This window comes from Pelophylax lessonae, assembly GCF_965119305.1.
Source record: "Pelophylax lessonae genome assembly, chromosome: 6".
NCBI classification, from domain to species: domain Eukaryota; kingdom Metazoa; phylum Chordata; class Amphibia; order Anura; family Ranidae; genus Pelophylax; species Pelophylax lessonae.
Genome location: NC_138773.1, coordinates 109427575 through 109441276, shown reverse-complemented (window position 1 = coordinate 109441276; position 13702 = coordinate 109427575). Strand labels below are relative to the sequence as shown.

The 13702-nt window shown below is 41.4% G+C and overlaps 1 protein-coding gene across 1 annotated transcript in view; it reads left to right on the top strand.

The window, feature by feature from the left end:
* Positions 1-781: 781 nt before the first annotated feature.
* SDR42E2 (short chain dehydrogenase/reductase family 42E, member 2) overlaps positions 782-13702 on the top strand; it is a gene marked incomplete at its 3' end in the record, with an annotated part of 91004 nt that continues 78083 nt past the window's right edge. The window contains exon 1 of the mRNA XM_082261294.1: positions 782-898. The remainder of the gene's footprint in view (positions 899-13702) is intronic.

Below are 13702 nucleotides of genomic sequence, written 5' to 3'. Positions count from 1 at the left end.
TTCACAGCTATACGATCCGATTCATGTCCGAACTGACAGTTCGCACTGCGATATGCAAACTGATCTGAAGGTGTCGTTAACTTTGTATTGACACCAACCCCAATTTGCATATGCCACTGTGAACTGCCTGCGAGTCGAGTACGATGCGGGAACCCGCAGTGGATTCGCAGGGTTCCCACATTGCATATGTGTGAACCGGCACTTACAGGTGTTTTGAGTTTATTAACTGATTAGAATGTGACACCATGAGTCTACAATAATGAACTTTTTCACAATATTCAAATTTTCAGAGATACTGAATTTTAGGTTTTCACTAGCTGTAAGCCTTAACATTAAAAGAAAGAAATGCTTGGAATATTACATAATACATACTCTGTGTGTAATGAATCTAAATAATATATGAATTTTACTTTTTTAAATTGAATTACTGAAATAAATTACCTTATTGATGACATTCACATTTTTTGAGATGCACCTGTAGATTATTTTTTATAAATCCCAAACTTTTCCTTTAGAACTTACATTGAATGATTAATTCATGAATAAATAGCTGCATTAATTTGGGTGCTTTATTTTGGCTCGGAGTTCAGCTTTAATTACGAAATTAGAAGCATGTGATATTGACTTGATTTTTTTCAATTATTGCTTTACTTTATCAAACATTCCATCTTATGACTGCAGATGCTTTGAGTCATGAGATAACAATGCATATACTTTTAATAATTTCAAGTCATATAGCAATTAGTTAAAATCTAGCTCTCTGAAGGCCCTTCCCAGTTTCAATCCTGCTAAATGACATTTAAGGAATCTGTGGCCATCTATCTATTCAGATGTAGGTCTTTAGCAGTCCTGGCTGATTGAAACTTGTTTTCATATTTATTTACCAATTCAATAGCAGGTATGTGTGCATTTTTATATTTTGCTTATTTTTAGGCTAAAGCAAGAGTGATATTTTGACTTGTTTCTTGGGTGTATCTAAAAACCAATAATGAATTTCTCTTTTTTTTTTCCTTTGGTCGGTAAAAATACCTTGGAAAAGCATTTTGGTATACCCGTTTGATAAGTGCAAAGAAAATACCTGTTAATCTTTATAGAAATCCTTTGAGTTGATAATCTCTCTGCTGACTCTTTTAGCATTGTTCCCAGTTATGTTATTAAGAAGTAGAGAGGTTTTCTGTAGTCCTGCCCTATGGTGACAACACTGCTCCTTCACAGTTTCTGTCCTGATACAGTGCAGTGAGTAGGCATTGTCATCCTAAAACAGCATGTATATTACCAAGAGGATCACAAAGTGAAAATATAGAAGAAGGCTGAAAAAAGAAAACCAATGCAGCCGTTTCATCTAAGAACTGGTAAGTTGCAATATATTACATGTTTGATTTTGGGTTTAGATATGATTGAAGCTGTTCCTTAGCTAGCTCTGCAGATAATATTTGTCATTTTCATCTAGAGGAACCTTTTGTTTCACCCACTATTTAGATATTCGGATTTGGTTTTGCAGCTTGCTGAAAAGTTTATGACAGATTACCAAATGTCTAAAAGGAGGTCTTTCTCTGCTATGCTTAGTATTAATAGTGAACTGAGCTAATGTACTATAAATTTTTTAATTTACTGTAGATTATTATTATTAGTCAAATATCTTTTTATTCAAAGTATTTTCAAGGAACATGAATAAAATAGTTTCCGGCAACAGCAAAAGGATAAATATGTACTACTCAAATAACAGTAAACAGATAAGTAAAGGTCCTAACAAAAACTTGGAGGGAAAGGAAAAGGGGCAAAGGGTAAACTGGATAAAGCAATTTTAAAAGATCCGGAAACACTTGAAGAAACACGGGGTTCGAGAAAGAGTAAATAGTTTACTGCAAAACTAGAGTATGGAAAGTAGCTGAAGGACCGCCAACAAGTCCATGTTGTACAAACTTTTTCAGGATCAGAGCTGTCTTCAGCCACCAGAGACTCCATTGATCATTATGCATAGATGCTGAACACATGAACAAATGGGGCGTTCAGCGCAAAGTTCGCCCGCCAATGAGCGCCCCATAATGCACTGCGCTGTTGCAGTGCATTGATTGCTGATGATTGGCTAAAGCATGTACCGGACCTGTATGCCTTGGCCAATCACAGCACAATCTTCTATCAGAGTCATGATTGGGCAGTGCCATGCCAAGCTGACCAAGCTGACCAAGATTTCCCATAGACTCCAATATTAAAGACAGGGAGCAGTACCATATCAAGCTGACCAATATTTCCCATAGACACCAATGTTAGAGACGGGGGAGCAGTGCCATGCCAAGCTGACCAATATTTTCCATAGAGGCAGAAAGGGGGTGAAAGTGCCCTGCATTAAAGTGGTTAAGGGGAACCCTATGACAGAATAATAAAAAATAAAAAGAACGCTATGGGGTCCCCCCAGAATCTAGAAAAATGGAGTCCCCCCCCCCCCTCAAATCCATACCAGGCCCTTTGGGTCTGGTATAGGTTTTAAGGGGAACTCCATGCCAAAATGTAAAAAAAAATCGCATGGGGTCCCCCCAAAATCCATACCAGGCCCTTATAACATGGGGTCCCTGGTATGGCCTGGTATGGTTCAGGAGGGGGGGTGCTCGCTCGTCCCCCCTCCATCATGACCTGCCAGACTGCATGCTCAGATAAGGGTCTGGTATGGATTTTTGGAGGGGACCCTACGCTGTTTTTTTTCATTTTTAATCTGTATTGCGGGATTGGTGGAATTTGGATTCCACTGCCCTAGTTCACACCAGTGCAGCACATTCTAGTGCAGTCAACAAAGTAGAATGTTACATTGTTTCTGAATGGAACACATCTGAAAAGTGGTAAAAGGCATTGGAATGAATCAAAAACGCTCATGTAGAAACACATCCGGAACTCAGAAATTGTGGTGATCTGGCCATCAGGCTTGTAGAGAATCTATACAGTGACTAGTGATGGGCAGAACACCCCCCTGTCCAGTTCGCACAAGAACATCTCGAACAAGGGAAAAGTTCTAGCGAACATGCAAACTCTATTAAAGTCTATGGGACACAAACATGAAAAATCAAAAGTCCTCATTTTAAAGGCTGAGATTAAAGTTACTGATATAAAAAGTGTGAATGGGTATCTGGTACATTGTACCCCTACCTATTCACCAAAAAAGTGTACAAAAAAAAAACACCTAAAAGACAGTTTTTGACAAGTAATTTATTCAAAAATAAAAAAGTGTCCCTTGATGTAAATTCGGTGGATATTCCTATGTAAACATATATCATCGGATGAATTGTATATAAAAAAGGCTATGGAGAATAGCCACCAGGTGGCGAAGTGTAATGTGCAAAGATGTGCTGAGATAAATAAATATGTGTATATATACAATATGCAATAGTGATAAAAATAAATAGTCAACAGAGTGAATCTATAAACAACATTAAATAAATCAATCAATAAATAATATAAAATGACTCAAAAATCACGATGATAAAAATTAGTAAAATAGTGCGGGAAAAGCTTGACCAAACAGGATAAATGTGCAAATATACAGGAGAGTATTGTCCAAAGTGTACAAATAGGTGATAGTACTAAAAATATAAAAAATTATTATAAAAATTAAAGTTCGTGATCAAAAAATTGTGCAAAAGCAATAAAGTGCGGGAAACTTCTTTCCAAAGTGTGACAATACGTAATAATCAGTCAATTCATATACTAGAATACATCCATAAATAGGTGAGTGTACCCAGTGAGATAGGTGGGCAGTGACTTACGGTGACCCCCAAGGTGGGTGACTGGTGAGCTGCAAAGTGGCTACTGATGAAAAACCTACTCACCAGATATACCCACCCCACACAGGGGTATAGAGTGGGTATTGTAGATATGCCTCGCTGGTCCTTACTCTGTGTAGTGGTTCCCTTCCTGGGGGAGAATGATGTGGGGTCCGCGGGGTATCGCAGATATCCTAGCGTGGAGTCCAGTACTAGGGTCTTGTTCCAATATGTCCGATGCTCCCCTAATGCCTTCGAGTATACACACTGCAAGCTCTGGTGGTAGACAGGTTTTGTCTACCACCTGAGCTTGCAGTGTGTATACTCGAAGGCATTAGGGGAGCATCGGACATATTGGAACAAGACCCTAGTACTGGACTCCACGCTAGGATATCTGCGATACCCCGCGGACCCCACATCATTCTCCCCCAGGAAGGGAACCACTACACAGAGTAAGGACCAGCGAGGCATATCTACAATACCCACTCTATACCCCTGTGTGGGGTGGGTACATCTGGTGAGTAGGTTTTTCATCAGTAGCCACTTTGCAGCTCACCAGTCACCCACCTTGGGGGTCACCGTAAGTCACTGCCCACCTATCTCACTGGGTACACTCACCTATTTATGGATGTATTCTAGTATATGAATTGACTGATTATTACGTATTGTCACACTTTGGAAAGAAGTTTCCCGCACTTTATTGCTTTTGCACAATTTTTTGATCACGAACTTTAATTTTTATAATAATTTTTTATATTTTTAGTACTATCACCTATTTGTACACTTTGGACAATACTCTCCTGTATATTTGCACATTTATCCTGTTTGGTCAAGCTTTTCCCGCACTATTTTACTAATTTTTATCATCGTGATTTTTGAGTCATTTTATATTATTTATTGATTGATTTATTTAATGTTGTTTATAGATTCACTCTGTTGACTATTTATTTTTATCACTATTGCATATTGTATATATACACATATTTATTTATCTCAGCACATCTTTGCACATTACACTTCGCCACCTGGTGGCTATTCTCCATAGCCTTTTTTATATACAATTCATCCGATGATATATGTTTACATAGGAATATCCACCTAATTACACCTTATAATATAAGCAGCGCCATCACCTCCATTCTTATCTATTTATATAGTCTTTTGGCTATAGTTTAAGTGAGGCTGCAGCTTATTAGTACTTATTTATATCCTTTGATTCCTTAGCGCGGATTCTATTATCTTCTTGATGTAAATTCATCTTCAATCACGAAGTCCGCCGCACCCGAAAAAAAAAGGAAAAAATTGTAAAAGCGCTTTGCCTCCTCTGAGGCTACCCGCCAAATGCTCTTCAACTTTGACAGCTCTTTTAGGCAAGGTGTTTATTGTTTATTTGTGTTTATTTTTTTGTACACTTTTTTGGTGAATGGGTAGGGCAAGCGGCCAAGTACGGTTTGGGGGGGTGCTCTTGTTCCCCCCCCCCACACTTTTCCTGTATGCTCAGATAATGGTCTGGTATGGATTTTGGGGGGACCCCACGGCGTGTTTTTTTTTTTTACATTTTGGTGTGGAGTTTACGTTAAAATCTATACCAGACCTGAAGATTTTGGGGGCGGGACCCCATGCCATATTTTTTCTCCTTTTTTTTTTTTTCTGTCATGGGGTTCCCCTTCCACTTAAATACAGGGCACTTTCACCCCATTCCTGCCCAGACCAATTTTCAGCTTTCAGTGCTCATTGGTATCTATGGGAACTATTGGTCAGCTTGGCATGGCACTGCTCCCCGTCATTAACATTGGTGTCTATGGGAAATATTGGTCAGCTTGGCATGGCACTGCTTATGAACTGTAAGTGACAGACACAACTTGGGGAGCACTGGGAGGCGGACCCAGGACTACAACATATCCATACATTTTAAAAGTAGAGTATGCCTGTACACTACACTGACTGCACTAAACTGACTCAGCACATTATCCACTAACTATCTGCCTAATCTCTATTATAACACACTATACACGGCTGCTGTGTCAGCAGCAGCCTTATATAGTGTGAGGCATGGACTTAGCACCTGAGCCATGATTGGCAAAAGGGACCCTGCCTTTGGCCAATCATGGCTCTGACAGGACATTGTGGTGTGATTGGCCAAGGCATACAGATCAGGTGCACGCTTTGGCCAATCATCAGCAATCAATGTACTGCAACAGCGCAGTGCAATATGGGGCGCTCCCACCAAGTGCCCCCTTTGTGTGTTCAGCAAACACACGAACAGCTACTCGAACATAAAGTCCATCCCTAACAGTGACAGTTTTGCTTGTCAACCAGCAACAGCATTAACTTCGATATATAAACTGTTTAGAAATGGCATTAACTTCAAGACTGAAAACTGCAAGATTTGGGCAGCTGACTTTTGGGGGAGGCTTTGATAGACCTAGTATAAGCACTGGCACGCTCAGTTACCGCCATTAGCGCATTGTGGTTACTCCACTGGAGGGCAGATGGCCAGATAAGTATTCAACATTTCCTATAATGGGAGGTTATTGTTTGGTCAAACGCTTAACAACACAAGTTAATGACAGGAGAAAACAGTCTGGACTGTGGCCACAGACTAGTAAGAGGAGGCAACCATCTTTCACCTAAGCCTATTGAACTTCAGAAGGGTGCAGGAGGAAGATTTTCTAGGACAGGCTGCAGATTTACCAGATCACAGTGGAGGTGGCTTAATGTTACTACTTGCCTGAAATCAAGTCCAGAGCAAATTGCTAAGGTGGCTGGAAAGTCTTTTGAAGGTGTGCCCAAATAGTGTCTTCCAGTTGGGGCAGGAGACCTGAGTGAAGTTGACGACTGAAGCCTCCTTCTGGAAGGTTTGGACAACAACCATCAAAGACCAGTGGGTCCAGAAGACAGTTAGGTGGGAGTACAATGGTGAATTCCAAAGTAGACCACTGAATCCATTTCATTCATGACCAACAGATCTCAGGAGAAAATGTTTGCAAGATTACATTTAAGGTTTTATACTGCTACAAGGCTATCTTGCCAGTGATGCCAGAAACATAGAATCATCTAGGGGCTTTTCTCAGGTATCGAATGTGTACATACACACCAAGAGGTTCAAGATGGTGTCCATGCAGAGAGTCACAGGGATAGTTCACCTGGAGAACCAGTTAGTGTCAATCAACCTGCCGACTAATACTTCTATGTACTGATCAATTCTGAGCACCAGAGGCATGTGGGATTTGCGGTGGCCAGATGTCACTTCCAGTTTAGGTGTTTGCATTTACAGAATTCGCACAGCCCCTGGAAGCTTTTAAAGATATTTTTGGCAGTGGTGGTGCCTTGGGCCATGTGGCACTTGAGGGCATTTCAATTTGACTTCTTTAGTCTGAGCTGCACTGTCTAAAAATCTTTGTGCCAATACAAATTCAGCAAGAACTGGAATTTTTGGACATCGTCACTGTGTTTCTTTTGGTACATGCCTCTCAGCCCAGGAGATAGGATGATTCTGATGGCAGATCCCAGCCCCCGGGGCTGGGGATTCCAAATCTTAAGAAACAGGTGCAGGACCATTGGCACGCAGTGGAATGCAGACCCCTAAATTATCTTGAATGGAAGTAAGCCTTTTCTAGCATCGCAAGCCTTTCAGGATATTCTTTAAGGGGACCTGAGTGAAGCTGACAACAAAACAGCAGTAGCCCACATTGCTTGCCATGGGGACACCAGAAGCCTTTTTCCTGTTACACCTTGCAACAGAAACTTTTCACTGGGCAGAGAGCCACTTACAGCCAGTTAACTGTCTTCAAGCAAAATCCACTATCGGTTCAGTTAGCAGAATATTTTTTAACAAGTGCCTCAAACACATATTGGCCTAATGAGGCTTTCCAGCATTAGTTCTCAAGCAGACTCCACTGAACACGCAGCTTCTAATATTTGCAACAGGATATCAATGCAAAGACTCTGTCATGCAAGAGATGGTCACAGTGCCATGGAATTGTCTCTCTCCGGTGTCCTTGAATATAAAGGTGTTTCTGAAAAACAAGTCCATGCCATATAGGTCCTTTCCACCTACGAGAAGGCCTTGGCTTTCACTGCTCTCCCAGATGTCATCAGCACCACCAAACCCATTTCTGGTCAAATGAAATCTTTTATGGCAAGGTCAGTAACAACACCCCAATCCAAAGGTCTCAGTACAGCAGGGAAAACTTTGAGTACTGGTGGGGCCAGGGCTTTTTTTCTCAGAAGTGCAGGAACTCAACCACCGCCCCCCAACTCCCCACACACAGACACACACACCCTCCAAACCTCATGAAATAGTGGGTGTGGTCAAATTTCACTAACAGTGAAAGGGGCATTAAATACAAGGAGTGCATTATGTACAGAGTGGAAAGTTCGGGGGGGATGTTGGAGTGCAGAGTTTAGGTGTGCGCTATGTGCAGAGTTCATATTCAAAAACTCACAATGGACTGCTGGAAGGAATTGTTTAAGCATATGAACTAGCTGCAAAAAGGTTGCGAGGGATGAGCAACTGTCAACTCTTGAAATACCAGTTAAAAGGTTATGGAGGATTATCAACTGTCATGAAGTCTCTTAGAAGATGGAAAACACAGTTCACAGTTGCTTACCTCTGCATCCCCCTATCCACATCTCACTTTCACCTCTCTATAGCGCTGACCTCAGCATGCAACCCCTTGTCCACTGCCCCACCTTCTCCTTCCCTCCTTAAATGCTCCACCATCTTCCACATGTCTTACTTGTGTTGCTGTATTAGGCTGAAGAACCCAGCCAGCTCTGGGCCCAGTACCTCCTTGCACACTGTAGGTGGCTCTGTCTCTCTCACTTGCAGGGAGATCATCCAGTGGGGGTGTCGGGATCTGCACTGCACCCTGGGCACCATCCTGGGTATCACCCCAGGCACCTGCATCTCCCTTGTCCCCATCCTGCACTCAGTGGAAACCTCTCTGGAGATCTGATCTGTTGGAGCCATTGGGAGACAAGCTGTCAATGGGAAGCACAGAAGCTGGACTTCTGTGTTTACAAGTGATAGTGGTGAGCCGGGAGCAGAGAGCCTAAGCCAGAGGTGGTGGAACTGAGTCCCAGATGATAAAAAGACCTGGGTGGGGCCATATGCATCCCTTTGGCCTCAGGTTGGCTACCAAGAATTTAAGAGCTGTTGTGAGTTTCTATGGAATGCTTTGCTTTGTCAGTCATGTGCACAATTCCTCAACAATTTTAAATTATTTAGGAATTTGTGACATTCTTACTATATTATTGGCATGCTGGATAACCAAAATTATGATGTTAAGCATTGTTTTAGGCAGTACAGTTAGTCAAATGTTTGTATTCCAACGATTGTCAGACTTGTCCACATCCCAATGGCTCCATAAACATACAGTACTGTGCAAAAATACTGCAAATTAGAAATGCTTTCAGAAAAAGAAGTGTTAATAGTTTATTTGTATAGAATTCAGTGAAGGCGCCTTGTCCTCAAGTAAAATCAATATGTCAACCTTTACATTTGGCCATATTAATACATCGTTAATATACTTCTTTTCCACTCCGAGTTTGCGGAGGAGCATCTACCCTTATTTTACTGTTAGTGATTTATTTTAGTTCAAATAAATGTTATTACATACTACACCAAGAGCCCCCTTTTTTTATTGTGTCCATATGTGAGAGAGGGAGTTAAGAGGACCCTTGCTTTATGAGATTACCACTTACCAGCTGTCTGGTTACCACCGCCTGGAGCCATACAGGAGAATTACTTTCTCTGAGCCACGTTTGTTGTAACCTACCTGGAGGTGAGCGGCCATTGCATACATTGTGGGATTTGGTGCACATCGGTGATATACCGTAGTCAGATTGGAGAGCACCCCACGTGTTCAGATCACCATCATTTGCTTTATGCTGGCACATTTGCACATGAACTTATATTTATGAACTTTTAAATGTATTTATCTTCACTACCATCACTTTTGTACAGATTTTGGCATTTTTTATATTATTGATATTGTCTCATTATTTTATATATATAATTGATTCACATATCATTTCACATTCAGCACTTTATATGGATAATTTGGCATTTATTTGAATATTGATTTTATTCACGGTTCTATTTAGGCTACGTTCACATGTTAGTGTAGCGGACCGTGGGCAGAATCACCGCGATTCTGCCCGCGATCCGGAAATCATTGCAAATCGCGGGGCGCTTGTGCATTGCCGTTGATTTGCAATGGCACCCCAAACGCTGTGCGATGCTGCCGCAATTTCCGCCTGCCGAATCGTGGTAACATCGCACAAACAAAATGGCGGGTCGCATGACGTCCCAAAGAAGCTCTTGTACCTTTTTTGGGCGTCATGTGACCCGCGATTTTATTTGATGTTACCAGGATTCGGCAGGGGGAAATCGCGGCAACATCGCACAGTGTTTGGGTTGCCATTGCAAATAAATGTTATACATATAAGTCGCGCTAAATATATTAGATGGAGATGTGAAGTCCATAAAAGTCCAAAATAATATTATTGATAAATTCCAGGACCAAGCTCCCTTAAGGGTATGTGCTTACCAGATGAAGGTAAGGAAAAGGCAGTCTCGCTGCGTAGAAACTTGTCACCTTGACAGTAGATCCAAGCTTCTATGATCGATCAACTCAGTGGACATGGGATCATGAAAAGCAAAAAATGCCGCAATAGCGTAAAACCCAACAAACAAATTGTGACTATCACCATAGGTGTGGGTAAATGAAAATTGTGATGTGATATGACCTCCACCACAATAAATGGAATAAATAAATCATGCAAAAATATAGGGAACTTAGGGTGAATAACCCCTACCAGAGAGGTTGAGGGTTGACGCCTTAAGTGATTAATGTGTATCGGTTGGAGTAGCCTCTTACCAAACAGAAAAAATAATGACACAGTGAAGAAAACGTTGAAAAAAAGGTAATCGTGCTGAACCACCACCAGCTGAATTCGCCTCTTACCCTGGATAGATATAGATTAGCCAAAGTGCACTAAACAAATCCAGTGTAACACTCAGGATCCAGCAATTTCACACCTGTGAGAGTTGCCTCTTACCACATATGAAGTTGTATCAAGCCTGTAGGGTAAACCAAGTGGCCAAAGACCGACCCCAAATTGAATCCAAGCCTGTGTGTATACGAATAACCAGGGGATCCGACCAGAGGTGTAAGTAACTGGGTCTCAGAAGTTTCAGCAATATAGGATATCACCACCATAAGAAGAAAGAAAGGGCTCCCATAGCGTAAAACCATAAAAACATTTTATTCCATATAAGCAAAAAAACTTACAAAGACCAGGAATGGGTGAGCAATGGAGGTTGCCGCCGGCCGGACGGCTCCGCTCGTCCGCACTCGTGGGTCGCAGTCAGATGACGTCAGTACGCCGTTGCCCTGACGACGTTTCGTCACAGATGACGTTATCAAAGGTGCGGACGGCGTACTGACGCCATCTATTTATAAGAAGAGAGGACTGGATGCCCGGAAGTGGGTGAAGACCGTTCCGCCATCATTGAAGAGGTAATCAGAACTATTACGATCATACATCCACCATCGGGCAAACAATTTAAACTAAGCTGTTCTACGCAGCACAAATAACACCCATAGGGTTGTCAACCCGTACAAACAATACATTGGTGCAATACATATATAATAAACAATAATGTCAATCCCATAGAGAGGGCTGGCTGCAACGCCATCTAGTGGATATTTGATATATTAAATATGAAAGGTCCATATATATGATCTTATTCACATAGACCCCATCAAGACAACAACAATATTAACCTATTGAATATAATCAAAGGTTGCTGATATATGAAATAAAGTTATTCTGACAAACCGCTCTCAATCATTGTGTATATTGGGTCAAGAACCGGAACCAACTTAAAAGATTTTTTGGCCCCACCCTACATCAATAAATGTCACATATACCAGTTATATATTGGTGTTGTCCTGTTACAATCTCAAATGAAATTTGAATGATATACATATTTAAAATTTGTAAAATTATAATAAAAACAATATATGGTCAAGTGAACTTAATCCAAAATGTACAGGTGATATCATACATCTCCATCAGATGATGAAAATATATTAATAACAATGGAAATAAGGGCTTATATGACTGAATAACCGGATCAAACTAAGCATTATTTATGAACGCATTCACTTCTATATCCACATTCAGTCCAAACGGTACATAAGTTTTGACTCGGTGAATCCAGGTCATCTCTAATTTAGAGATGCCTCTAACTAGGGGTTCACCTCTCCAGTGTGGTGTGAATTTATCTATCCCTAAAAATAAAGTATTAGCGGGATTTTTACCATGGACAAGAGCGTAGTGTTTGGACACTGAGTGTTTAGGGAATCCCTTAAGGATATTGGATATGTGTTCATTGAGTCTCACTTGTAGCGGTCGTTTAGTTCGGCCTATGTATTGTAACCCGCATGGGCACTGGAGTAAATATACAATGCCAGTGCTCATGCAGGAAACAAATGGTCTAATGGCATGAACTCTACCTGTACTGGTAGAAGTGAATTCTTTAACTGTTCTACGCTTGTTAGAGCTAAAGGAACAAACCCGACATCTATTACATTTGTAGAATCCAGTCATTTGGCTTAAAAAGGTAGGTTTAGGAGCTGGTGATTCCAAAATGTTAGGTGCCACCTTGTCTCTCAAGGTGGGAGCCCCTCTAAACACCACACGTGGTCTATCTGGCAAAGTGCTGCCCAAGACAGGGTCATTCCCTAGAATGTGCCAATGGCGGCTAACAATGTTCTTAATACTCATATGCTGGCTAGAGAAAGAAGTGACAAAAGGCAGGCTGAATGATGAATCTTTAGGATCCACTTTTGGATTCCCACTCAGTAGTTGACTTCTGTCTATTTGACTAACCTCCGTCAGGGTCTCTCTAAGGAATCCCTCGTCATATCCCTTATCAAGAAATCTCCTAGTGAGGACACGAGCCTGAGTTTGGAAATCATGAAAGTCACTACAGTTGCGCCTAATGCGGAGGTATTGGCCTTTGGGTATGGCCCTCAGCCAAGGTGCATAATGGCAGCTATCGGTAGGAATATATGAATTCCTATCGGTTGCTTTAAAGTATGTGGACGTACAGAACTGTCCATCTTTGATGTTAATAGTAAGATCAAGAAAATTGATAGTAGACTGGCTGCATTCATAGTTTAACTGTATACCCCGATCATTGATGTTTAAATGATCTAGAAAGGATATCAAGTCACTGTAATGGCCATCCCAGAGGAGGAGCACGTCATCTATATACCTAGCCCAAAGGAGTATCTGCGGTCTACGATGGGCATAGATGACGCCCTCCTCCCACTGGGCCATAAACAGATTTGCAAGGGATGGGGCATATTTGGCACCCATGGCCACACCGGTGACCTGGCGATAGAATTGCCCGCTATACCAAAAATAATTATGGTGGGTTGCAAACTCCAATAACTCCATAATAAATGATATCTGGATAGCCGGCAAATCAGAATTCCTATTGAGAAACATATTAACCGCATTTAGCCCAACACTATGTGGAATGATTGTGTATAGGGAAGAGACATCAGCTGTGACCATCCAAAGATTATCAGTGGGGGTCACGTTGGTCAAAAGACCAATGACATGTCTCGTGTCTTTAATATAAGATGGTGTGTTTTGCACCAGTGGCTGCAGATAAGAGTCAATGTACTTCCCCACCCGGGACGTCACAGAGTCGATGCCACTGACAATGGGACGACCCGGGGGGGAAGTCAGACTCTTATGCAGCTTCGGTAGATAGTAAATAACCGGAGTGCGGGGGCATTTGGGGATCAAAAATGCCTTTTCTTTTTTATTGATTATATTTTGATTGAATCCTCTTTCTACAATACCCTCAAGAATCTTTTTATAGGAAACTTTGGGATCCCTAGATAGAGGGACATAGGTTA